We start from the raw sequence: 13,405 nt of genomic DNA, 5'->3' as shown, positions 1-13,405 counted from the left end.
TTTTTCAAAAAGAATGAGGAAAATTTAGGCACTCTTAAAAGTATTATGCCAAAAGATTTTATAAAAGGAAGATATATTGGTGAATGTAATAGATTAATTGCAGATTTGTTTGAAAAAAACAGAATAAAACTAGTATGATTGTATAATAAATAGGGACCACTACAGGTGTCCCCAAACTCCCCTGCAGTGGTAATGGTATTAATGTTCAGCATATATACCCCACACCCCATATATTAATTGTTGTTCATCATATCTCATAACCCCTAATTTTTAGCTCACCTGGTCCGAAGGACCAAGTTGAGCTTATGCCATACCGTGGCGTCCGTCGTCCGTCTTCATAACCCCAGATCGGAATTTGACCAAATTTGGTCAAAAGCATCCCTATGGGGTGGGGACTCAAAATTGTACAAATGGTAGGCTGACCCCCTGAGGTCTTAGGGGCAGGGCCAAAAGGGGTTGATTTGGCTAAATTGATATTAACAACTTCTCCTCTAAAACTAAGCAATGGATATTGCTCATATTTGCCTGGTTGCATCTCGGGGTAGGGATTCAAAGTTGTACAAATGGTGGGGCTTACCCCCTGGGGTCTTAGGGGCAGGGCCAAAAGGGGTCAATTTGGCTAAATTAATATTAACAACTTCTCCTCTAAAACTAAGCAATGGATATTGCTCATATTTGCCTGGTTGCATCTCGGGGTAGGGATTCAAAATTGTACAAATGGTAGGCTTACCCCCTGGGGTCTGAGGGGTGGGGTCAAAAGGGGTCAATTTGCCTAAATTGATATAAACAACTTCTTCTCTGAATCTAAGCAATGGATATCAATCATATTCACCTGGTAGCATCCCCTTTGGGTAGGGGCTGACCCCCCAGGGGGCTGAGGAGGCCAAAAGGGATCAATTTGACTACATTGACATTTTTAGAATTACAATAAAACCAATGTTCATGTACCCATCTAAAATGCTTATGATATATTGACATAGCAATACCAGTGACAAATATAGTTCTTGTTTCATATCTCATGAAACTAGGTGAGCGATACAGGCCCTATGAGCCTCTTGTTATCTTAATCTGAAAATATCTAGATTTTGACCAATCAATGGCCTCTGTTTTGTTACCATTGTAACCAACAAAATGTTTCCATGTTGTTCGGCATACCTCATAACTCCTATGTACCAATTTTCACCTTAAACAGACGATATCTAAATTTCGACCAATCAGGGTCCTCAATTTGGTCACTGTGGCAGCCAATCTTTCTGAAAATGTAACCACGTTATTCGACATCCCTAAAAGCTCCTATGTACCAATTTTACAAAAACATGAAGACTTAAATCAAAAACACGAAAAGGGCTCTGGCGGCCATCTTTGATTTCCAACCATGAAAAACTAAAATGTGTGCACACACCCGCCCCTAATAAGTATGTCTCTGAATTTTCAGAAGATCCTCCCAGTAGTTTTTTAGGTCACCTGAGACCAAGTCTCAAGTGACCTATTCTAATCCCCTTTTGTCCGTCGTCGTCCGTCGTGCGCCTTCCGTCAGTAAACAATTTACATTTTCGACTTCTTCTCCAAAACCCCTTAACCAAATTCAATGAAATTTTTTTTCATTTTTTTGGCCCTGGGGTGGGGATTTGGTGGGATGGGGTGAGAAACATTGAAAATGACATCCCTTGGGTCCTCTTATCATATCTTCCCAGTTTCAGATTGATAAAGTCAAAATTAAAGATTTTTGGTAGGGGGGTACTTTTTATGCAGGAGAATAAAAAGTATCCGGGGGGTACATTTTATGCAGGGGAATAAAAAGTATCCGGGGGGTGGGGAAGTTGCGAGATGTTTTTTCTATGCATATGAAGGTTTCCTATGTTGATCCTTAGTCATACTTGGAAGTTTAAGCAAAAAAATTTTTTTTTCATTTTTTTGGCCCTGGGGTGGGGATTTGGTGGGATGGGGTGAGAAACATTAAAAATGACATCCCCTGGGTCCTCTTAACATATCCTTCCAATATCAGATTGATAAAGTCAAAATTAAAGATTTTTGGTAGGGGGGTACTTTTTATGCAGGAGAATAAAAAGTATCCGGGGGGTACATTTTATGCAGGGGAATAAAAAGTATCTGGGGGGTGGGGAAGTTGCGAGATGTTTTTTCTATGCATATGAAGGTTTCCAGTGTTGATTCCAAGTCATATTTGGAAGTTTAAGCAAAAAATTTTTTTTTTTCATTTTTTTGGCCCTGGGGTGAGGATTTGGTGAGGTGGGGTGAAAAACATTAAAATGACATCCCCTGGGTCCTCTTAACATATCTTCCCAATATCAGATTGATAAAGTCAAAATTAAAGATTTTTGGTAGGGGGGTACTTTTTATGCAGGAGAATAAAAAGTATCCGGGGGGTACATTTTATGCAGGAGAATAAAAAGTATCCGGGGGGTGGGGAAGTTGCGAGATGTTTTTTCTATGCATATGAAGGTTTCCAGTGTTGATTCCAAGTCATATTTGGAAGTTTGAGCAAAAAAAATTTTTTCATTTTTTTGGCCCTGGGGTGAGGATTTGGTGGGATGGGGTGAGAAACATTGAAAATGACATCCTCTGGGTCCTCTTATCATATCTTCACAATTTCAGATTGATAAAGTCAAAATTTAAAAAAAATTGGTAGGGGGGTACTTTTTATGCAAGGGGGGTACGTTTTATGCAGGAATAAAAAGTATCCGGATACCTTTTGGTAGGGGGGTACATATTATGCATGACACCGGGCTAAAAATACAGGTAAAATATCACGTGACCCAAGTGATTCCCTCAGTTCATTCAGATTTTACTTTGAATGATACAGACTATTCATTATGAAGTTTGAGACAAGTGGAACCTTCATATGAAGTTTGAGACAAGGGGAACCTACATATGTAGTTTGAGACAAGGAGGACCTACATATGAAGTTTGAGGCAAGGGGAACCTACTTATGTAGTTTGAGACAAGGGGAACCTACATATGAAGTTTGAGACAAGGGGAACCTACATATGAAGTCCGAGACAAGGGTTACCTACATATGAAGTTTGAGACTAGGGGGACTTACATATGAAGTTTGAGACAAGGGGAACCTACATATGAAGTTTGAGACAAGGGGAACCTTCATAGGAAGTTTGAGACAAGAGGCCCAGAGGGCCTGTATCGCTCACTTGGTTGGTTTGATCAAACTTCAAAGTAATGTTGTTAACAGCTTTATTTGATGATGTCTTACAATGCTTTATATGGTTATGGGGTGGGGATCTCAATGGTTTCAAAAGTTATAACAAAGAATCCCAGTCCCTAGGGGTGGGGAAAGACCCTGAGCCTATATTTTTACAACATGATTGTGTTAATCTCTTCATGCCCAAGAATGCTATTTATGGTTAAAGGGTGGGTATCTCAATGGTTTAGAGGCGGGGAAAGACCCCAGCTATTTTTCCAACATTATTTTGTTTATCTCTTGATGCCCAAGAATGCTATATTTCACCCCTATATATTGACCCCTTTTGGCCCCGCCCCTCAGGCCCCTGGGGGTCAGCCCCATCATTTGTACAATTTTGAATCTTCACCCAATAGTGATAATACCAGGCAAATATGAGCAATATCCATTTCTAGGTTTCAGAGAAGAAGTCATTTATAACAATATAGCTAATTTGAGCACATATGGACCAACTCCTCAGGCCCCTGGGGGTCAGCCCCATCATTTGTACAATTTTGAGTCCCCACCTAATAGTGATGCTACCAGGCAAATATAAGCGATATCCATTGCTTGGTTTCAGAGAAGAAGTCATTTATATCAATATAGCCTAATTTACCCCTTTTGGCCCCGCCCCTCAGGCCCCTGGGGGTCAGCCCAATCATTTGTACAATTTTGAGTTCCCACCCAATAATGATGCTACCAGGCAAAAATGAGCGATATCCATTGCTTGGTTTCAGGAAAGAAGTCGTTTATATCAATATAGTCCAATTGACCACATTTGGCCCGACCCCTCAGGCCCCTGGGGGGTCAGCCCCATCATTTGTACAATTTTGAATCCTCATCCAATAATGATGCTTCCAGACAAATTTGAATGATATCCATTGCTCGGTTTCAGAGAAGAAGTCGTTTATATCAATATAGCCTAGCTAATTGACCCCTTTTGGCCCCGCCCCTCAGGCCCCTGGGGGTCAGCCCCATCATTTGTACAATTTTGAATCTTCACCCAATAGTGATAATACCAGGCAAATATGAGCAATATCCATATCTAGGTTTCAGAGAAGAAGTCATTTATAACAATATAGCTAATTTGAGCACATATGGACCAACTCCTCAGGCCCCTGGGGGTCAGCCCCATCATTTGTATAATTTTGAGTCCCCACCCCGTAGTGATGCTACCAGGCAAATATAAGCGATATTCATTGCGTGGTTTCAGAGAAGAAGTCGTTTATATCAATATAGCCTAATTGACCCCTTTTTGCCCCGCCCCTCAGCCCAATCATTTGTACCATTTTAAATCCCCATCCAATAGTGATGCTTTCAGACAAATTTGAGTGATATCCATTGCTCGGTTTCAGATAAGTCATTTATATCAATATAGCCTAGCTAATTGATCCCTTTTGGCCCCGCCCCTCAGGCCCCTTAGGGGTCAGCCCCATCATTTTTACAATTTTGAATTCTCAGCCCATATTGATGCTACCAGGTAAATATGAGCAATATCAATTGCTAGGTTTCGGAGAAGAGGTCGTTTATATCAATATAGCTAAATTGACTACATTTGGCCCGGCTCCTCAGGCCCCTGGGGGTCAGCCCAATCATTTGTACAATTTTGAGTCCCCACCTAATAGTGATGCTACCAGGCAAATATAAGCGATATCCATTGCTTGGTTTCAGAGAAGAAGTCATTTATATCAATATAGCCTAATTGACCCCTTTTGGCCCCGCCCCTCAGGCCCCCGGGGGTCAGCCCAATCATTTGTACCATTTTTAATCCACATCCAATAGTGATGCTTTCAAACAAATTTGAGTGATATCTATTGCTCGGTTTCAGAGAAGAATTTGTTTATATCAATATAGCTTAATTGACCCCTTTTGGCCCCGCCCCTCAGGCCCCTGGGGGTCAGCCCAATCATTTGTACCATTTTAATCCACATCCAATAGTGATGCTTTCAAACAAATTTGAGTGATATCCATTGCTCGGTTTCAGAGAAGAATTTGTTTATATCAATATAGCCTAATTGACCCCTTTTGGCCCCGCCCCTCAGGCACCTGGGGGTCAGCCCCATCATTTGTACAATTTTGAATGCTTACCCCATAGTGATGCTAACAGGCAAATATGAACAATATTCATTGCTCGGTTTTAAAGAAGAAGTCGTTTATATCAATATAATTTAATTTTGCTTGTAACAAGCATTTTCATTGGCTCAAAAAATTATGTTATCATCTCATAACATAAAAAAAAACTGTGACGTCAGCGGAGTAATTGTTGTTCACGGGATTTTGTATTTATCGATGTGTTTTTAAATATCTGGAGGAAAATAAACACGTTAAACTTAATGAAAATGTTTCTTATCGTTGTTAATTAAATTACAAACTGTAATATTTTGTTTATGTTATTGAGCAACAAGAGGCCCATGGGGCCTGCATCGCTCACCTGTTTGGATTAGACCAAATGTCAAAATAATGTTCATATTCAATTTGTTTTATTTGTAAATCTCTAACAATGCTTTATATGGTTATATTGTAGTAATCCGAACTCTAAGGTCTGAAAGACCTCAAAAATTGCTTTTAGAACATGCATTTATCACTGTATGACTAGTAGCGATTCAAAGGAATTACCTCTATTTCCCCTTTTGGGCCCCGCCCTTTTGGCCCCTCGGGGGGTCAGAGTCATCATTTATGCAAAATCTGTTCCCCTTCCCCCAAAGATGTTTCTGACCAAATTGGGTTCAAATCCATTCATCAACTTTATAACAAGTAGCGATTCAAAGGAATTACCTCTATTTCCCCTATTGGGCCCCGCCCCTTTGGCCCCTCTGGGGTCAGAGGTACCATTTATGCAAAATCTGTTCCCCTTCCCCCAAGGATGTTTCTGACGAACTTGGGTTCAAATCCATTCATAACTTTATGACTAGTAGCGATTCAAAGGAATTACCTCTATTCCCCCTATTGGGCCCTGCCTTTTCGGCCCCTCGGGGGTCAGAGTCACCATTTATGCAAAATCTGTTTCACTTCCACCAAGGATGTTTCTCACCAAATTGGGTTCAAATCCATTGATAATTTTATGACAAGTAGTGATTTAAAGGAATTACCTCTATTTCCCCTATTGGGCCCCGCGCATTAGGCCCCTCGGGGGTCAGTCACCATTTATGTAAAATCTGTTTCCCTTCCCCCAAAGATGTTTCTGACCAAATTGGGTTCAAATCCATTCATAACTTTATGACTTGTAGCGATTTAAAGGAATTACCTCTATTTCCCCTATTGAGCCTCGCCCTTTTGGCCCCTCGGGGGTCAGAGTCACCATTTATGCAAAATCTGTTCCCCTTCCCCAAGGATGTTTCTGACCAAATTGGGTTCAAATCCATTCATAACTTTATGACGAGTAGCGATTTAAAAGAATTACCTCTATTTCCCCTATTGGGCCCCGCCCCTTTGGCCCCTTTGGGGTCAGAGTCACCATTTATGCAAAATCTGTTCCTCTTTCCCCAAGGATGTTTCTGACCAAATTGGGTTCAAATCCATTCATAACTTTATGACTAGTAGCGATTTAAAGGAATTAACTCTATATTTCCCCTATTGGGCCCCGCCCCTTTGGCCCCTCGGGGGTCAGTCACCATTTATGCAAAATCTGTTCCCCTTCTTCCAAAGATGTTTCTGGCCAAATTTGGTCAAAATCCAATGAGAACTTTTTGACTAGTAGCGATTTGAAGCAAATGTTGACGGACGGACAGAGGACGGACAGAGGACGGACGCTGCGCCATGACATAAGCTCACCGGACCTTCGGTCCAGGTGAGCTAATAAAACAAAATCAAAGTACAGAAAGTACTGAGGGAGGCGTTAATCAGATGAAAAGGTGATATTTGAAACAAAGCAAAGAAGAATGATTAAACTGATATCAACATGATTGTCGATAGATACATGCAAGATTGAGGTTTTAAGTACTTAAACGTTTCTTCTCAAGAGTTTAAAGCCAATAAGATGAGATGGTTTTCAATCCTGATGGACACACAGTGTAATCGATGGTTTAACGGTCTTGATGTACACAATGGTTTTAACCATATTGAAGTTTCAAACAAACTTCTACTAAAATATTTAAACATATCCACTTAAATCTTTAAAGTCAACACTTTTAGCTAGGTTGTTGTCTAACATTTCTACTTATTGTTTAAACAAGCTTCCACTTAAATAGTTAAACATTTCTACATAAGTGTTTCAAACAAATTTCTGTTTCAGTAGTTAACATTCATACTTAGGTATTTAAACCGTCCTGTTGAACATAATGCTTTTAACCATCCTGATGACAGTCTTAACTGTCCAATTAAGTTTCAAACTTCCACTTGTCCAGTTCACAGAGACTAGTACTATTGAATTGCATTATCAAAGACTAATTATTATACTGATCTACAAACAACTGTCAATTATACGGTTGTGTATTATAATAGTATTGTTATTCACATGGTTCTATTAATATTGTTTAACATGATAGGTTATTTTTTAATAAACATTTACAATGTATTTTTACATTTAAGAATAAATCTGTGCATGTATGCATGTAATTCAATTAGAAACAGAAATAACAAGAACACATATAATCGTTGATATGTTGAATTCATGACAGTTCCTAGTCATAGTTACAACTTTTGAGTATGAATTAAATGAACAATGGAAATACCAAACACAAAGAATGTTCTTTCAACGAAAAAATAGAGCTATACAATTATAATTATGATGATTTATATTGTGTTTTTTGTATTATGAGCCGCCTGTCAAAGGATCATATTTTGTTAATCCTGTACATACTGCATTATAATAACATTGTCAGCATAAATGTGTGTGTGTGTGCGTGCGTGTGTGTGTGTGTGTGTGTGTTTCATCTCTACAATGTAAGAAGTTTTACAGTTTTGAACAATACCTTTGACAGACACATTGTAATGTCTGCATACATAACAGGAGTTAGCTTCCGACATAAATTCAAATGTTCTAAAACGTTTTCGAGAGTTGGCTAAAACATTTTTGTCCATTTATTAGCCCAGCATCATCAGATTACTTATCTAACAATCATTTTTTGTGACGTTGGTCCTCCCCTGCCCCCTGTGATAAATATCGTAAACAGAGTGCATGCTTTATTAAATCTAAATAACTGCCTCCGCTAGGGATCGAAGCCGGGCCTCTAGCTTACTAGTCTTACACTCAACCAATTTGCCTAAAGAGAAGATCTCTCTAGCTGAGCGGTAGGGCTATATTGCAGCTAGTATAAATACCAAGGTTACAATATAAACAATTTGACAGCAATATTAATATTTATTGAAGATATTAATGATATATATATATAAATATATACTTCAAAAAGTAGTACATGTATATGGCATGCAATTGGTTAACATTTTGATTATCTAAAATTATTTTTCATTTTATTAATTAGCCCAATTTTACTCTGGCCCTGTCACCGCCGGAATCGGAACGCAATGGACCGAAAAGACCACATATGCTTTATTGAGTTTTTCTTCTTGCATAGTTTAAATTAAGAAAACTAAGCTTATCATTTCCTAAAACCTGTGTGAATTATATTAAACTCAAAAATGCATTATTTTTAAATTTATACGGACGAAACAAAACACCTAGATGGAACTAAATGGGTGTTCCTGGGTAAATAAATATATGATTTATCCATATATGTTAGGTAGGTGTTAATGTCACATCTGATTTTATTGTATTTGCACCAAATTCTTAGCGACACTAAACGGTGTCGGATATAAAGGACTCGCACAACTAAATCAGCCAATCAGCTTGTGTTTCACGTAAACCAAGTCCCTGAGGAGAATGTGTTTCTTAGGTTTGAAGCTGTTTTCCTGAGTAATTAATATATGAAATGGGTACTTTCTATATACGAGAATAAAGTGTAGGGTCTTGAGGTTTGGAAAATCAAAAATATACACTCCTACTGAAAATAGAACGGCGTAGGTTTCGAGGTGTAAAAAGGCGGGAATTCCCCAGTGTACTGTTAATGTCGGGGTTACTGTCTTCCGAGTACACATGTGCTCTTATATGCCATTAAACCTATACAATAACGGCATTTATCCGATATCAAAATCTTCAAACTTTAATTTGATATAAATTCCACATCATTTGAACTTCAAATGAACGAATAAAGGGATTGGGTCACTAGTAATAACATATAGTAAATTATTTAGTTGTGTGAGTCCTTTAAGGGTAACGACCACATGTCTAGGTGACCCTGACCTCCGGTGTCTGTACGGCCATTTTGATTAAAATACTACCTTCCGTAAACACTGTAGAGGAATTTCAAATCATAAATCTGTCTAAAAAACCAGGAAAATGGATGAGGGAGGGGGGGGGGGGGGGGGAGGAGATGGGTCTGATGGAGGGGGGGGGGGGATACAGTCAAAAACGTATCTACATTTTTTGTGTAGTTTTCTGATTAATCCGTTTCGTAGTCACTTGATATTAGTTTAGACCTGTACAACTTCCTAATGTAGCTGTCTGAATTTCTTGTTTTGTGTGTTTCAGCTCATTTGTAGGTATATCCTCAGTGTGTCTTTTGGCCATATTATTTTCATATTAGTCGGAATTCATGCTATATGACAACAAGTGGGAACATCTTTGTTTTCAGACATGATTCTGGATTCAAATACACAAGTAGATATCATTTTTGTGTTGACCAGTGATGTGTGATTGCTGTGTGGGACATTCCCCATTGGAAATCTTAGATATTTAAAAAGTTTAATGTACTTTCGGCGAATTTTCTCAGAACGCAATGAAAATTAATTTCAGTGGGTGTTATATACATATGGTAGAGTATCTCTGCTAATGAGATTAAAGGATAATGACGTCTGTCAGGTCAGTCAAGCGTTATTATAGCAGCTTAATTGCCCCCACCCCCCATTCTGACAGATCACTCAGACACCCCACCTGAGGGAGCAGAACGGCTATGTTTGATTCCCAGATTAAATCTGGTTACCAATGTTTATTTATATCATATAAGCATACTCTTCACAAGTAAAAGACACACTCCAGGGGTTCCAGAGTCACCATTAATATACGTAACCTCCTTCCTCTAAGAATGCGCCTGATCAATTTGGTAAAATTCAATTCAGTCCTTCATGACTAGTAGCAATTTAAACGGAAAAGTTGCAAATGAGACCCATGAAACAGACGGACGGAGGAAGGACACTGCACCATGCCATAATTTTACCAGCCCTTTGAGAAGGCGAAGTGAGCAAACAAAACAATTTGACAGGTTATAGTACCCACCATATGTAGGTCGAAGGTCAGAATGCATGTTTGACTATGATACATGCAAGAGTGCCTCGCCAATCAATCTCAATTGAAATAGGTTAAAGGTAAAACTAGAGGGCAGATTGACAAATAGTGTGTGACATAAATTCCGGACAGGCTAAATTGCGAAAGGACAAATAACAATCACGTATTCCCTCTTGGTTTTCAGTGGGGGACTAACAAGCTTCTATGCTAAAATTACTTCCTTACTTTTCAACTTATTTTTTTTTCATTCACAATATGTTGATACGATCAAATATAAAAACAGATATTTCCTTGTAAGGATAAACAATGATAAGAGGCCTTAACGGTCATCTGACTCTAAAGACTCTGGTACTATTGTAGTATACATACTCATTACCAACAGTGTAGTGCTACTGTTGGCTATGGCAGCCGTCTTGGATTTTGGACCGACCATATAAATAACAACACTTGGTCAGGACCATCTAAAGATCCTTGTAGCCATGTTTGAGTTGAATGCCACCGGTGGAACATGAGAAGTTTAAAATAGGTGCTGATCATTCAGTAAAATTATGATTGCGCATTCATGTTACAATATGGTCGCCGTGGCTGCCGTGTCATAGTTTTTACCAGGCGAAAAAGCAACACTTTGTTGGCTCCCCTTCCTTAACAACCTAGACAATTTCCAGCTCAATGGCATCAGTGGAAATATAGAAGTAGTTTAAAATGTGTTTTTCATCTTGGATTTCGTACAGACCCGAACTAGAACAACACCGGGGGCCAACTCTTCAAAATCGGAAAATATTTTTATTTTGATTTTGATATACAAATGTAGATAACATACATCTACAATGTATAAGGATTATTGCCATCAAGTTTTGTTGAAATCCCCTCAATAGTTTATGAGGAGTAGCCGGCAGATCGTTTTGTCTACAAATGGAAAGACAGACGGCAACCTGATTCCAATATCAACATAACAACACTTTGTCATGACCATCTCAGGATCATTTCAGGCAAGTTTCAGCTCAATTGCAGCATTGGAACTCGAGAAGAAGTTTAAAATATGTGTGTCAAGATGGCTGCAATGGCGGCCATCTGGGAATTCGGACCTACCCGAAAAAATAACAACACCTGGTCAGGACCATCTAAGGATAATTTTAAGTTTCAGCTCAATGGCACCAGTTGAACTTGAGAAGAAGCTTGAAATGGGAAAAGTTTACGCACGGCGGACAGCGCACGGCGGACGACGGACAAAGCATGATGACAATAGAAACATTTTGACCCTTCGGGACAGATGACCAAACAAATACTGGATTAGTAGTAACAGTAGTGAGAACTTAACGGTCATCTAACTTCTGCAAGATACTGAATTAGTAGTTATGTTAGTTAGAACTTAACGGTCATCTGACTACAGACAAAATTGTCAATAAGTAGTAACGGTAGTTAGAGCTTAGTGGTCATCTGTCTTTACAGAGAAAAAACTGAGTAAGTAGTATTTAATCTTTTTCCTTATTTTGACCCCTTAGCGAGGTTTTGACCTTGACACATTCTCTGATATCAACATTGTCATGGAGAAAAGTTAGCACTGACCGTGATCTTCATGACACACTGACCATGATCTTCATGACACACTGACCATGATCTTCATGACACACTGACCATGATCTTCATGACACACTGAGCGTGCATGAAATTGAACAAACGTGTATGAAGTTATGGCGCCAAAAAGTTCTGAAATGTTCTATTTATAGATATGTGACCTTGACCTTTAAACTCATGATAACCAAAACGTTAGTATAATACAAAAGAATAAGAATACTTAATAACAAGAATTGTTAAAAGGTATTGCAGTTGTTTTAGTGTAGACATGAGGTTTGTGTCTATAAGCAGAACAATTCACATTGAATATCTTTGTATGCGGTCAAACTACAGCGAAAGTCAATTCATGATCAGTTGTCCTCACAATAATAAAGAGTCATTTAAGGTGATACACTCATATCATCGAGCTATAAATAGATTTCCCCCTGCATCTACAGTCGAACCCACTTAATTTGAAATCGGATCTATTGAAATATCGTTTAATTTGAAGTGAAATAAAATCCCCGTCCAAATGCCTTCTTTGTCTTTGTATTGTCTCATCGGTTATTTTGAAATCGGTTTATTTGAATATCGCTTTATTTGAAAGGAAACTATTGCCCCCGGCAATGCTAAACCATTGCTTATGTATCGCTTAAATTGAAAGTCGCCACGACTGGCTTAGATTATATAATTACCGGCCGTTACGGTACGTGCGTCCGATCAATAGATAGGTAAAAATGAAATTCTGATTTACACAATACAAATATATTGTTACTTTTAATAATTAAATGCGTTCGTTATGATCATAAATCTGTATTTTTTTACGAATATACCTTAAGGGACACAGCTTTTTTTGGCTTCTGCTACATATATACATCGAAATTGACTCTCATTTAACTAGGCCTACACGCAAGACAATTACAAATGACGAGGCCATAATCAGAATAGTGATATTGACAACGACCCTCAAACATTTCGTGAAAATCATCTATCATCGACGCACATGTCCGATTTCAGACGATAGTTTCTTGGAAAGTAGCCCGGATGTACCGGAAACTGTTCTCACGTGTGTCCGCGAACTCAACATCAACAAAAACAAGCAACAGTCGAGACCTCTCCCGTGGAACTTAACATTATTTTAAATAAACTGTGAAACTATTATCATTTTGGAACCGATTGTAAATACTGACTTAGTAAAATCAACTACATTGTGTATATTGCACAATGGTGTGATGTTTGACGTAACGCGGTACTGAAATATGTCGGCAAAAGGCTGGATCCCGGTTGTATTGAAAACCGGTTAATTTGAAGTATTTTTCCATTCCCCGAGCATTTCAATATAACAGGGTTCGACTGTATATGCCTTTTTAATTCAGACC

This window comes from Pecten maximus, chromosome 19 (genome assembly GCF_902652985.1).
Source record: "Pecten maximus chromosome 19, xPecMax1.1, whole genome shotgun sequence".
Taxonomy (NCBI): domain Eukaryota; kingdom Metazoa; phylum Mollusca; class Bivalvia; order Pectinida; family Pectinidae; genus Pecten; species Pecten maximus.
Note: the sequence above shows the minus strand (reverse complement) of the source record.